Below are 12922 nucleotides of genomic sequence, written 5' to 3' on the forward strand. Positions count from 1 at the left end.
ATATATATATATATATATATATATATATATATATATATATATATATACAGTCACAGTAAAATCTCTAGGAAGAGATTCGGCCTACTCCATTAACGCCTATTCTACTTATTCACGCCTATATAATAAAGAACTGCAGCCAAGAACAACAACAACTACTTCCAGAAGTCCAATTTTTTTTTTTTATTTTTATTTGTACATGCAAGCATGCAAGGTAAAGACAATAAATACAATAAAATATCAGAGAATACAAAAACAAAATACAGAAGCTACCGGCCAGAAGGACCGACAGCACAGGACAATAATTAGCAAAACTGGAGGAACGCATGAGAAACACAGCATACATCAAGACAAATTAAAAAACAAAAACAATAACAAACAAGCAAATAGTATAAGCAAATAAACAAAACTTAGGAACAATATAAAACAAAACAAACAAATACCTGCCTGAAGGACCGACAACAAAACACATCATAATTTATAAAATGAAACATAACACAAGACAATGCAGACACAAACAAATCATAAATATAAACAAAAGGAAAATTAAAAAGAAAACACAATACAACATGGTAATACATGGTAATACATGAAGAGAATACACACACTGCAAAACATCGGCCCCTCCACAAAGGGAGAGGCACGGGCACAGAAGACAGTAGGGCAAACAAAACGCCAGAGGGGTACACAACACTACAAATAGGGAGGGAAAAAAAAAAAACAGGGAATCAGCGGACATATTTGCCCGGGAACAAGACCCGTGGGAATCGCACATTGAACGCCTCCCAACGTAACCACCCCCATGGGTCTCGTTCACCCACCGGGGACCCCATGTCATCCGGAACCCTAGCTACAAACACCCGCAAGCAGGGGACCCAAATGGTATCACTCCTGACGCGAGTAACTGCCACAATCCCCCACATCATGGGCACACCCCCACCATGAAATTCCCCCGGCTCGTCATTCAGCAGTAACTCAGCAATCGCAGACCAGTGACTTAGTGCCATCACTGACGCCGGCAACACGTCCTCCAGGTCCCCAACACACACCCTCACAGGAGGGGCCTGGACATAGGACACCACCACCGGGGCACCAGCGGCCACGGGCACACCACCAGACGACTGCAGGGAACCAGAGCGGCGCGCATCCTTCCTTAATGTCACAACCAGGCCACGCCCAGCACCAGCAACCACACCATCCCTGGGAGCGGGAGCCAACAGCTCCCACCGCGGAGAGTCCCCAGGCGGAGAAGGAACGGAAGGCACCCCCGAGACCTGGGCACCAGCATCAGCAGGCACATGAACCTCTGCCACCACCAACCGTGGAGACAGCGACACATCCGGTTCCACACTGTCAACTCCCAAGACATCACAGTCACCGAATTCCCCAACATCGGCCCATGCAGACGACGAACGCCTGGAACGCTTGGGCTCCGGCCGGAGATCGTCAGAGCCGGAAGCGGACCCAGAAACACGGGTCCCACCAGCTGGATGAACCGATGCCCGACGCAGAACGGCAGCAGCCTCTACCACAGGGAAAAGTGGCCCACTTACAGCAGGAGGCTCCGCAGCCACCCCAGCATCCAGCACATCCGGGACCCGAGGCGAGAACACAGGGCCAGGCGCAGCAGCCGAAGACGTGGGAGAAGACGGCGGCGTGTCACGATGATCACCAGGAAGGCCTTCAGGAGCAGCGGAGACAGTGACAGGAGCACGTAGACCATCCGATGGCACTGCAAGACTCGGAGGAGAGTCTGTAACAATCGGAGGAACGTCCGGCGATGTAGGGGGAGCCGCATCCGCTAACTGAACACTCACCTCTTCATCCCCGGAGACCTCCTCCAGAGGGAGCGGTGGGAAATCCTCTTCCCGGAAGAAGTTGACTGGAGCAACCGGATCCGCAATTGACGACGGAGCGAAATCTCTGGAAGAAACGCCGGAGAAGGGACTTAGGGAATTCCTTGGGGGCCCCATGGACGCTCACATACGTCACTGCACCACTCCCATCAGATATGGCCACAGAACCAGTGTCATCCAACAACTTCAAGGTCCTCATACCGCCGGAGAAATCCACGGTACGCCTCCTCACCCACAAACTTGATGATCACCCGGCGAGCAGTCACCAGCTCAACCCCGTAGACCTCCTTGACCGGGACATGTAGCAGGTCACACATGACCTGCTCAACGAGAGGATACCCTGCGCGGCAGGTAAACTCCAACCCCACGGAGTTTACCCTCTCGACAGCGGGAAGATGGCCGCTCATCGCAAAAGCGCCACATCAACACCAGGCAGGGACAGCAGGGAGGGTAGAGACACCCACACCCCCTGCTGGCAAAAACTGCAACCTCCCCAAACTGCCGGAGCGGTCAGACGACACGTCTTCACCCTACGGCAGCTCAGGTGGGACTCTCGGACCTGACCTAAACACTATGCGTGCTAGTGGCTGTATAAGAATGTAAGAACTCTTGAACATATAAAATATAATATAAATAAAATATGTTCAATATTTTATAACCGGATCCACTAGGAGTCTGGAGGTATGGGAATGGTAGCCTCGCCAAATCTTACATACAACAAGCATTCACTCTGGTGTCAGTATTGAAGCCCACGCTCCCTCTCAGGTAAAACAACAAAATCACTACAGCGTGAGGTATCTAAATATATCACGTCACAGACTACAAAGACCACATATGGCCTCAACATAAACAGATCGTCAACAGAGAAATCCCGACATCAATAGATACCACGACAAAAGATGATTGCAAGTCAGCACATGAAGCAAACTCAACCACTCAATACTCAGCTAGCACTGTTGCAGTCTGCCATCTTCCTGACCATAAGGGAACATCGACCACACTGCCGTTTGGAAGTGACCTGTTTGCCGTCGACCGTTATGAAATCGAATGACTTTCAAAGAATTGGTAGTCGTCCGACCCTTACATATTTTACTGTAAGAAAATATAGTTTGGAAATGTTTGTTTTCACAATATATTGAACTGAGCAGCTCCTATATTATATATATATATATATATATATATATATATATATATATATATATATATATATATATATATATATATATATATATATATATATATGGCACAACTCTCCTAAACACGAGAGTTAAGTATACAACTTTAGAACACTTTCCCACCAGGAGACTCGAACCCTAGCCAGCACAGAAGCCTTCCAGCAACTGGCATAACAGGTACGCCTTAACCCGCTCCACCACCCGCTCAGACCCCTAAAAGAGATGGTAATTTCGGAGTATTTAAATACCCCAAAGATCAACACCTCCCAAGAGCACCAGAGCAAGTGAGGGGTCATTTATACGTTAATTTCATCAAGTCCCTGTTAATATGGGAAGACACAGTGTCTCTGCTTAAGGCACAACTCTCCTAAACACGAGAGTTAAGTATACAACTTTAGAACACTTTCCCACCAGGAGACTCGAACCCTAGCCAGCACAGAAGCCTTCCAGCAACTGGAATAACAGGTACGCCTTAACCCGCTCCACCACCCGCTCAGACCCCTAAAAGAGATGGTAATTTCGGAGTATTTAAATACCCCAAAGATCAACACCTCCCAAGAGCACCAGAGCAAGTGAGGGGTCATTTATACGTTAATTTCATCAAGTCCCTGTTAATATGGGAAGACACAGTGTCTCTGCTTAAGGCACAACTCTCCTAAACACGAGAGTTAAGTATACAACTTTAGAACACTTTCCCACCAGGAGACTCGAACCCTAGCCAGCACAGAAGCCTTCCAGCAACTGGCATAACAGGTACGCCTTAACCCGCTCAGACCCCTAAAAGAGATGGTAATTTCGGAGTATTTAAATACCCCAAAGATCAACACCTCCCAAGAGCACCAGAGCAAGTGAGGGGTCATTTATACGTTAATTTCATCAAGTCCCTGTTAATATGGGAAGACACAGTGTCTCTGCTTAAGGCACAACTCTCCTAAACACGAGAGTTAAGTATACAACTTTAGAACACTTTCCCACCAGGAGACTCGAACCCTAGCCAGCACAGAAGCCTTCCAGCAACTGGCATAACAGGTACGCCTTAACCCGCTCAGACCCCTAAAAGAGATGGTAATTTCGGAGTATTTAAATACCCCAAAGATCAACACCTCCCAAGAGCACCAGAGCAAGTGAGGGGTCATTTATACGTTAATTTCATCAAGTCCCTGTTAATATGGGAAGACACAGTGTCTCTGCTTAAGGCACAACTCTCCTAAACACGAGAGTTAAGTATACAACAAGGGGTCTGAGCGGGTGGTGGAGCGGGTTAAGGCGTACCTGTTATGCCAGTTACTGGAAGGCTATATATATATATATATATATATATATATATATATATATATATATATATATATATATATATATATATATATATATATATATATGTATATATATTGTGACGATAATCTCTTTCAAGAGAGATTGAGCCTGCTCTTCCCTACTTTAAGTTACGCCAACGACACAAGTATAAGATGCTACATTCAAGATACGTCACCAGTAGCACAAAACGTTTTGACCAGGAGGCAAAACGTATCCAAGATCCCCCCACTCCACACACCCTCCTCACGCCGGCTCGTCATCAAACCAGCTAACTACCCTTCACCAGCTTGCCTGCCTGTGATTGGCGACTCGCCAGCCACGTACCTGCACCCAGCACCTCGGCGCCCTCTACACGAATTGACGTCTGAGCCTGACCAGCAATCTACTTCAGAATACTCCTTGTGCTCTTAAGGTTGACACCTCCCTCTGGCATACTCGCTCATTAGCTCGTATACGAAGGGAGGTTTCAGCCATAGCTGATATTCTCAGCACCATTTTAACATTGTATTTTGTATTTCACATTGTCTTTGAATTTTCTTTATTATTTAACTGTAATTTAACTTCCTGAGATTTGTCTTTATTTTCATTTATGTTTAAAGTAAATATATTTAAGTTTCATTGTTCATATTTTGTGTTTTACGTGTTCCTCCCTCTAACTTATCACAGACAACAGGCAAGCAGTCAATATTTTTGTTTAAAGTGTGACCAGGCTTTGACACCTGCCATTGGAGGACTGCCGAACATCAACACTCCAAAACTTTCTCGTCACATATATATATATATATATATATACACACAGTCACAGTAAAATCTCTAGGAAGAGATTCGGCCTACTCCATTACCGCCTATTCTTCTTATTCACGTCTATATAATAAAGAACTGCAGCCAAGAACAACTACTTCCAGAAGTCTAGATAGTACCACCAGTCTCCTCCCTTCACGGCCCGTCACCCCACCTCACACCTGGGTCGCTGGGAGGCCACGCCCTCCCAAACAAGCACTTAAAGTGAGCCGGTTCATAGTTAAAGAAGTCACCAATACCCTCTGGCCGGACAATATTCTGTATAAATAGGGCTACCAAGCTCTCCAAGATTTAGTTTGCTCCTGTGTGCTCAATTGAGTAGACCCGTTCACACATTTCGGTGAGGTAGCGGATTTAGTCAGACTAGCTCATAGTATTCCGCACCATATTTTATTTTGCACCTTAACGTAATGTAAATTTGATTGTTCATCTTGTTTGTTTTGCATGTTTTGTATTAAAGCCAAGCCTGAATATTTTTTGTAATTTGTTGATTTTTTTTTTAAAGTAAAGTATTTTTAAATGTTTTTTCCCTCTACTTTATCCTACAGTTTATCACACTGTGAAGACACCTTTTGCAGTTAAACTTTTTTTGTTTTTGTATTTAAATATTTTGTGACTTACATTACAGACTGCACCACCACCACCAACGTTTACCGTCACAAATTGGGGGCCTGTCCTAGGAGCCTCACTCAGGTAATGCTTCTAGGCTCTTCACTTAAAGTTGTGGTAACTGTACATGGCTCTATTACATATTTAATTTTTCAGAACTCTTATCCTTTGAGTAATTTTAATGGTGCTTCATACTGTTTGCTTTCCAGATGTAGCATTCTATGATTGTTGGATGACTTTGGATTACGTGGTGTCTTGTGGCCACAGTCATACTCGTGATTAGTTGTTCCATAATCTTTGCTATATCCTGTGTTTCCACCTTATTCTCGTCCCTACAGGAGAGTTCCCATTCAGACAGATCACCCCCTTTGGTACCCTGGTACTTTGGTCTGTCTTCGGGTCAAGTACACCCACATCTTTGCAACCCGAACGTAGGAGGAATTAATGGCCAAAGTTCCTCTCACGGACTATGCTCTAAAGTTGGGACCCCTACAAGCAGTTCTCGTCATTAATTGACACTTCGCACCCCTATGCGTCGGTCAGAGATATGGTACTTACACAGGTAGGAAGTTAACATTCTTTTCCAGATCACAAAGATTGTTAATTCTGTAAGTACTATCTAAGTTTTAGTAGGAAACCTCTTACCTTTTCTCTGGTCATTAGAGACAAGGTAAGAAATCCCTACATCTTTTGGACTACCTTCGAGACAATTATCTCACCATTCAAGTAGAATCCCTTTTGCCCTTATCCTCGTCATATAGAGTACCGGGTACAAGATTCCCTACTTTCTTGAAACGCGTAGTTTCATTTTTGATCTTGATTATAACCTTGACTATTAAGTTTAACAGGATAGTTTACCGTTGCCACGTCATCCTGTCACTGACATTTCATATTTTGGTACATCCACCTGAGCATTCTCTTGCATATATTTGCCATCATTCACCATTTTTCGTCTTTCAGCATTTAGACAGAATCCAAACGATGAAGTGGGCACACTAGTTCGAGCCACCAAGCAGAGATGCTGACTCTAGTAAATGAGTACCACCTTACAGCCCCACATCGAGCCACTAAAACTGATTTGCATAACCTCATCTTGGACCACTTATTAGACAATGATGCTATTACTCCTGAATCTCATGAACATTACTTAATTGCAGACAAAAACGCCTTGGCAGCCATGAAATTGAAGCTAGAACTCGCAAATGCCGAACGTGAACGTCTGAAAGAACTAGCTGCCTTTGAAAAGGAAGCTCTCCAGAGGAAGGAACGTGAAGCTACCCTAGACCGTGAGCGTGAAAAGGAAGCTCTCCAGAGAAAGGAACGGGAAGCTGAACTTCAACTTAAGCTCGCTGAAAAACAAGCTGAACTTGAGAGAGAACAAGCTGCCCTACAACGTGAGCGTGAGAGGGAACAGCCTGAATTAAAAGAACGCGACCTGGAGATACAACATGAACACAATAAGAAGCAAGCAGATAGTGCTCTAGACCACCGTAGAAAAGGACTCGACTTGGAAACTACACACCACACTCGGCGCCAACAAGCTGAAGCTAAACTTCGGTACGTTTTAACCTTTCACATGCAATTAAGTTAATGCCATCTTTTGGTGAGGCAGAAGTAGATGTCTTTTTTACTTCATTTGAGGCTCTGGCTAACCAACTCAGCTGGCCTCAGGATCAGTGGTCTGTGCTTCTCAGGTCTCATTTAACAGGTAGAGCTGCAATGACTCTCAGTACTATAGCGTCTGAAATCGACTACCAAGTACTGAAGCAAGCAGTGCTCGATGCCTACCTCCTCTCCACCGAGACCTACAGACGTAAGTTCAGGGATTACCTTAAAGCACGTGCTACCACTTATCTAGAGTTTGCAAATAACAAAAAGAGATATTTTATGAAGTGGCTGGAAGCCGCAAAAGTCTCCACCTTTACAGATCTCGTCACTCTCATCTTAGTGGAAGAATTCCTCAGGCGTGTATCTACTTCAATACGTCTCTACCTTGCCGACAAGGAAGAAAACGACTTTACCCGATGTGCTCAATTGGCCGACTCCTACAGTCTTATTCAAAGTACCATCCGACACGCCATCTAGTAAGACCTCCTGGTTCAGTCTTGAAAAAGTGAGTACCAGTAATGTGAACTCCTCGTTGTATTGCAATTATTGCAAAGACTATAGGCATACCAAAGAAAAGTGTACCAATCCTCACTGTAAGGTCAGCAGTGAAAATAAACCAAAATCACCTCTTAAAATTCATAAGAGTCCTAGGCCTGTAATGAATATTTTTGTTTCTTCCACTGATATCTCTCTCTTCAACAGACACTTGTACTCCAGAACAGTCTCTGCCAGCCGTGGAAATTCGGAGGAAAGGTTCAAAGTGAAGATCTTGAGGGACACAGCTGCTCTACAGTCCATTCTTCTGAAATCAGCTGTACCCAACGTCACCTACACTGGAAAAACTGTTCTCATCACGGACCTAACTACCACTACTTCATATCCACTTGCCAGAGTCCGCCTTGGTTGTCGGTTTATGCAAGGTGAAGTCCAAGTCGCTATCTGGGAAAAGCCTTTTCCTATGTCAGGAGTTCAACTTCTCCTGGGCAACGACTTGGCAAAAGATCAACAACCTGCGAATGTAATCATCAAGGAAGATCCCCAGGTATGTGACTTGGCAGTGGAAAATACTATTTTGCAGTTGGTTGAAGAAGTTCAATCAAAAGATTCTGATAACGTCTTCCCTTGTGTTATGGTGACGAAGCTGGTCACAGCTGCTCGCCCGATATCAGCTACGGCAGCTGTTCCTCAAGATTCTCCGAGCCTCCCACCGAATCTCACAATGCTGGAGTTCTGTAAGTTGCAGAGAGAGGATCCCTCCTTAACATCTTTATTCTTACAGGCTGAGACACAACCTAACTCTATCCCTGGTTTCTTTGTAGAAAATATAGTGTTGTAACATAGGAATGTGCCTCAATGCCAAAAGTGACTGCCCAGACAGGTACAAGAGGAGTGTTGTTAACGCTTATGTCGACCGTGCTCTCAGCCACAGCTCAGGATGGAAGCAAGTCGACGAAGAACTCTGTAGGGTAAGGCAGGTCCTAGTCAATAACGGCTTCTCCAATGGTTTCGTCGAAGACATCATAAGAAGGAAAGTGAAAAGCCATGCAACCTCTGAAGAGACAACTAACACAACACCTATACCCCCTATTAGACTATTTTACAGGAACTTCTTTTCCACAGCTCATAAAACGGAGGAAAGGGTCCTGAAAGATATTGTTAATAGAAACGTTATCCCTACAGACAAAAATCAGAAGATACAATTGATGATCTACTATAAAACAAAGAAAACGGCCAACCTACTCATGAGAAACTCTCCAGACACAAAGCAGAACGCTTTAAAAGAGACCAATGTCGTCTATGCCTTCAAATGCCCACTTGGGGACTGTAAGCCTCATAGAATTCAGTATATAGGCAAGACATAAGAACATAAGAACAAAGGTAACTGCAGAAGGCCTATTGGCCCATACGAGGCAGCTCCCACTCTACAACCACCCAATCCCACTCATATACTTGTCCAACCCGCGCTTGAAACAATCGAGGGACCCCACCTCCACCACGTTACGTGGCAATTGGTTCCACAAATCTACAACCCTGTTACTGAACCAGTATTTACCCAAGTCTTTCCTAAATCTAAACTTATCCAATTTATACCCATTGTTTCGTGTTCTGTCCTGTGTTGATACTTTTAATACCCTATTAATATCCCCCCGGTTATGTCCATTCATCCACTTGTAAACCTCTATCATGTCACCCCTAACTCTTCGCCTTTCCAGTGAATGCAACTTAAGCTTTGTTAATCTTTCTTCATATGAAAGATTTCTAATTTGGGGAATTAACTTAGTCATCCTACGCTGGACACGTTCAAGTGAATTTATATCCATTCTATAATATGGCGACCAAAACTGAACTGCATAATCTAAATGGGGCCTAACTAGAGCAAGATATAGCTTGAGAACCACACCAGGTGTCTTGTTACTAACGCTGCGATTAATAAATCCAAGTGTCCGATTTGCCTTATTACGAACATTTATGCATTGATCCTTTTGTTTTAAATTCTTACTAATCATAACTCCCAGATCCCTTTCGCAATCCGACTTCGCAATCACAACACCATCTAGCTCGTATCTTGTAACTCTATCATCATTACCTAACCTCAGAACTTTACATTTATCAGCATTAAACTGCATCTGCCAATCCTTTGACCATTTCAAAACCCTATCTAGATCAACTTGAAGTGATAGTGAGTCCTCCTCCGAATTAATTTCCCTACCGATTTTCGTATCATCGGCAAATTTGCAAATGTTGCTACTCAAACCTGAATCTAAATCATTTATATATATTATAAACAACAGAGGTCCCAGGACAGAGCCTTGAGGCACTCCACTTACAACATTTTCCCACTCTGACTTGATTCCATTTATACTAACTCTCTGTTTCCTTTGGTATAGCCATGCCCTAATCCAGCTTAATATAGCACCCCCAATACCATGAGACTCTATCTTTTTAATCAGTCTTTCATGTGGCACTGTATCAAAAGCTTTGCTAAAGTCAAGGTATACAACATCGCAATCCTTACCACTATCAACTGCCTCAACAATGCTAGAATAAAAAGATAACAAATTTGTTAAACATGAACGGCCATTTATAAAACCATGTTGCGACTCAATTATTAATTTATGTTTTTCAAGATGAAGACGAATTTTATTTGCTATTATAGATTCGAGTAACTTTCCCACAATAGACGTTAGGCTAATTGGTCGATAGTTAGACGCAAGTGATCTATCTCCTTTCTTAAAAACTGGTATCACATTAGCAACTTTCCAAAACTCTGGCACTCTGCCTGACTCTATTGATTTATTAAATATGGTTGACAGTGGGTCACAAAGCTCCTCTTTGCATTCTTTAAGCACCCTGGCAAACACTTCATCCGGCCCTGGGGATTTGTTTGGTTTGAGTTTTACTATTTGTTTAAGAACATCCTCCCTGGTAACTGCTAAACTCGTCAACCTGTCCTCGTCCCCACCCACATAGACTTGTTCGGCTGAAGGCATATTGTTAAGTTCCTCTTTAGTAAATACAGATACAAAATATTTATTAAAAATACTACTCATCTCTTCATCACTATCTGTTATTTGACCAGTCTCAGTTTTTAATGGACCTATCCTTTCCCTAGTCTTAGTACGATATAACTGAAAAAACCCTTTAGGATTTGTCTTTGCTTGCCCTGCTATGCGAACTTCATAGTTTCTTTTTGCTTTCCTTATCTCTTTTTTAACATTTCTAACCAGTTGTACGAATTCCTGTTCTAAAGTGACCTCCCCATTTTTAATCCTTTTGTACCAAGCTCTCTTTTTACCTATAAGGTTCTTCAAATTCTTTGTTATCCACTTTGGGTCATTAGTATTCGATCTATTCAATTTGTATGGTATACTACGTTCCTGTGCTTTGTTTAGAATATTCTTAAATAAGTTATATATTGAATCCACATCGAAATCCCCATTTAAGTCACCTATCGCTGGGTTCATGTCTCGCTCCAAGACCGGCCCACACCCCATACCCAAGACTTTCCAATCAATTTGACCCAAAAAATTTCTTAGGCTATTAAAATCAGCTTTTCGAAAATCTGGCACTTTAACAGAATTTTCTCCTACTGGTCTATTCCATTCTATGCTAAATCTGATTTCTTTGTGATCACTGCTCCCTAGCTCACTCCCTATTTCGATGTCATTAATTTGCGTTTCCCTGTTAGTTAACACTAAATCTAAAATATTATTTTCCCGTGTTGGTTCCTTAATGTGTTGCGTAAGAAAGCAATCGTCAATTAATTCTAGAAAATCTTCTGCTTCACTATTCCCTGTTTTGTTCAACCAGTTTATTCCGCTAAAATTAAAGTCACCCATGACATAAATACTGTTAGATCTAGATGCTCTAGATATTTCATCCCATAGATGCTTTGCTTCCATTCTGTCTAAATTTGGTGGCCTATATATTACTCCTATTATAATATTATTAGCTTTTTCGTTTAATTCAATCCAAATAGTTTCTGTGTGTGGCTCTGTTTTGATTCCCTCTTTGAGACTACATTTCAAATTGTCCCTAACATATATGGCTACTCCACCTCCTCGTCTAATATATCTATCTGTGTGAAATAGTTTAAATCCATATATTTGATATTCAGCTAATAGTTCTCTATTTTCTACATTCATCCACGTTTCGGTAAGTGCAATAATATCTATTTTTTCTGTGCAGACAAGAGCATTTAATTCGTTAATTTTATTTCTTAGACTTCTACTGTTAGTGTAATATACCCTAAGTGAATTGTTATTTTGCGGACCTTCTCTTTCCCTGATCGTTTTGCCAATTCCTTTCTCCCACAAACACATACTTTTATTACCTCCTTCCTCCAAATCAATTCCCATACCTCTATCTACTAACAGTTTAAACCCAAACAAACACCTCTAACCACTTCTTCTAACGAGTTTGCAACAGCAACAACCCCAGCTCTCGATAGATGCACCCCATCACGAGCATACATTTCATTTCTTCCATAGAAGTGTTCCCAGTTGTCTATGAAAGATATTGCATTTGATTTGCAATATCTTTCCAGCCGGCAATTGACACCAAGTGCCCTCGATATCCATTCATTTCCCAGACAACAACATCTCTTTCCAGGCGATTAACGATGGATAAGCAACAGGGCTCCATTAAGGAACATATAATCTCTTCCCATAACCAAACCATCGCCAGAGAAATCCTAGTAAACAACACAGAAATCATCGATAGATACAGCGATAGCAGGCTGCTTGACGTTTGCGAGGCACTACACATCAAGAAGTCAACACCAGCAATCAACAGCCAATTATTGCACAACTATATTCTACCCACCTCAAGACTCCGCTCCAATATAGAAGCATCAAGAAATATGGACCAATAGGCTTTCTACAAACACTTCTATTCAATACCCATTGTTTCTGTTCTGTCTTGTGTTGATACTTTTAATACCCTATTAATATCCCCTCCTGTTCTGTCTTGTGTTAATGCCACATCATATATATATATATGCCACATCATATATATATATATATATATATATATATATATATATAAATATATATATAAATA

Source organism: Procambarus clarkii, chromosome 36 (genome assembly GCF_040958095.1).
Source record: "Procambarus clarkii isolate CNS0578487 chromosome 36, FALCON_Pclarkii_2.0, whole genome shotgun sequence".
Lineage (NCBI taxonomy): Eukaryota > Metazoa > Arthropoda > Malacostraca > Decapoda > Cambaridae > Procambarus > Procambarus clarkii.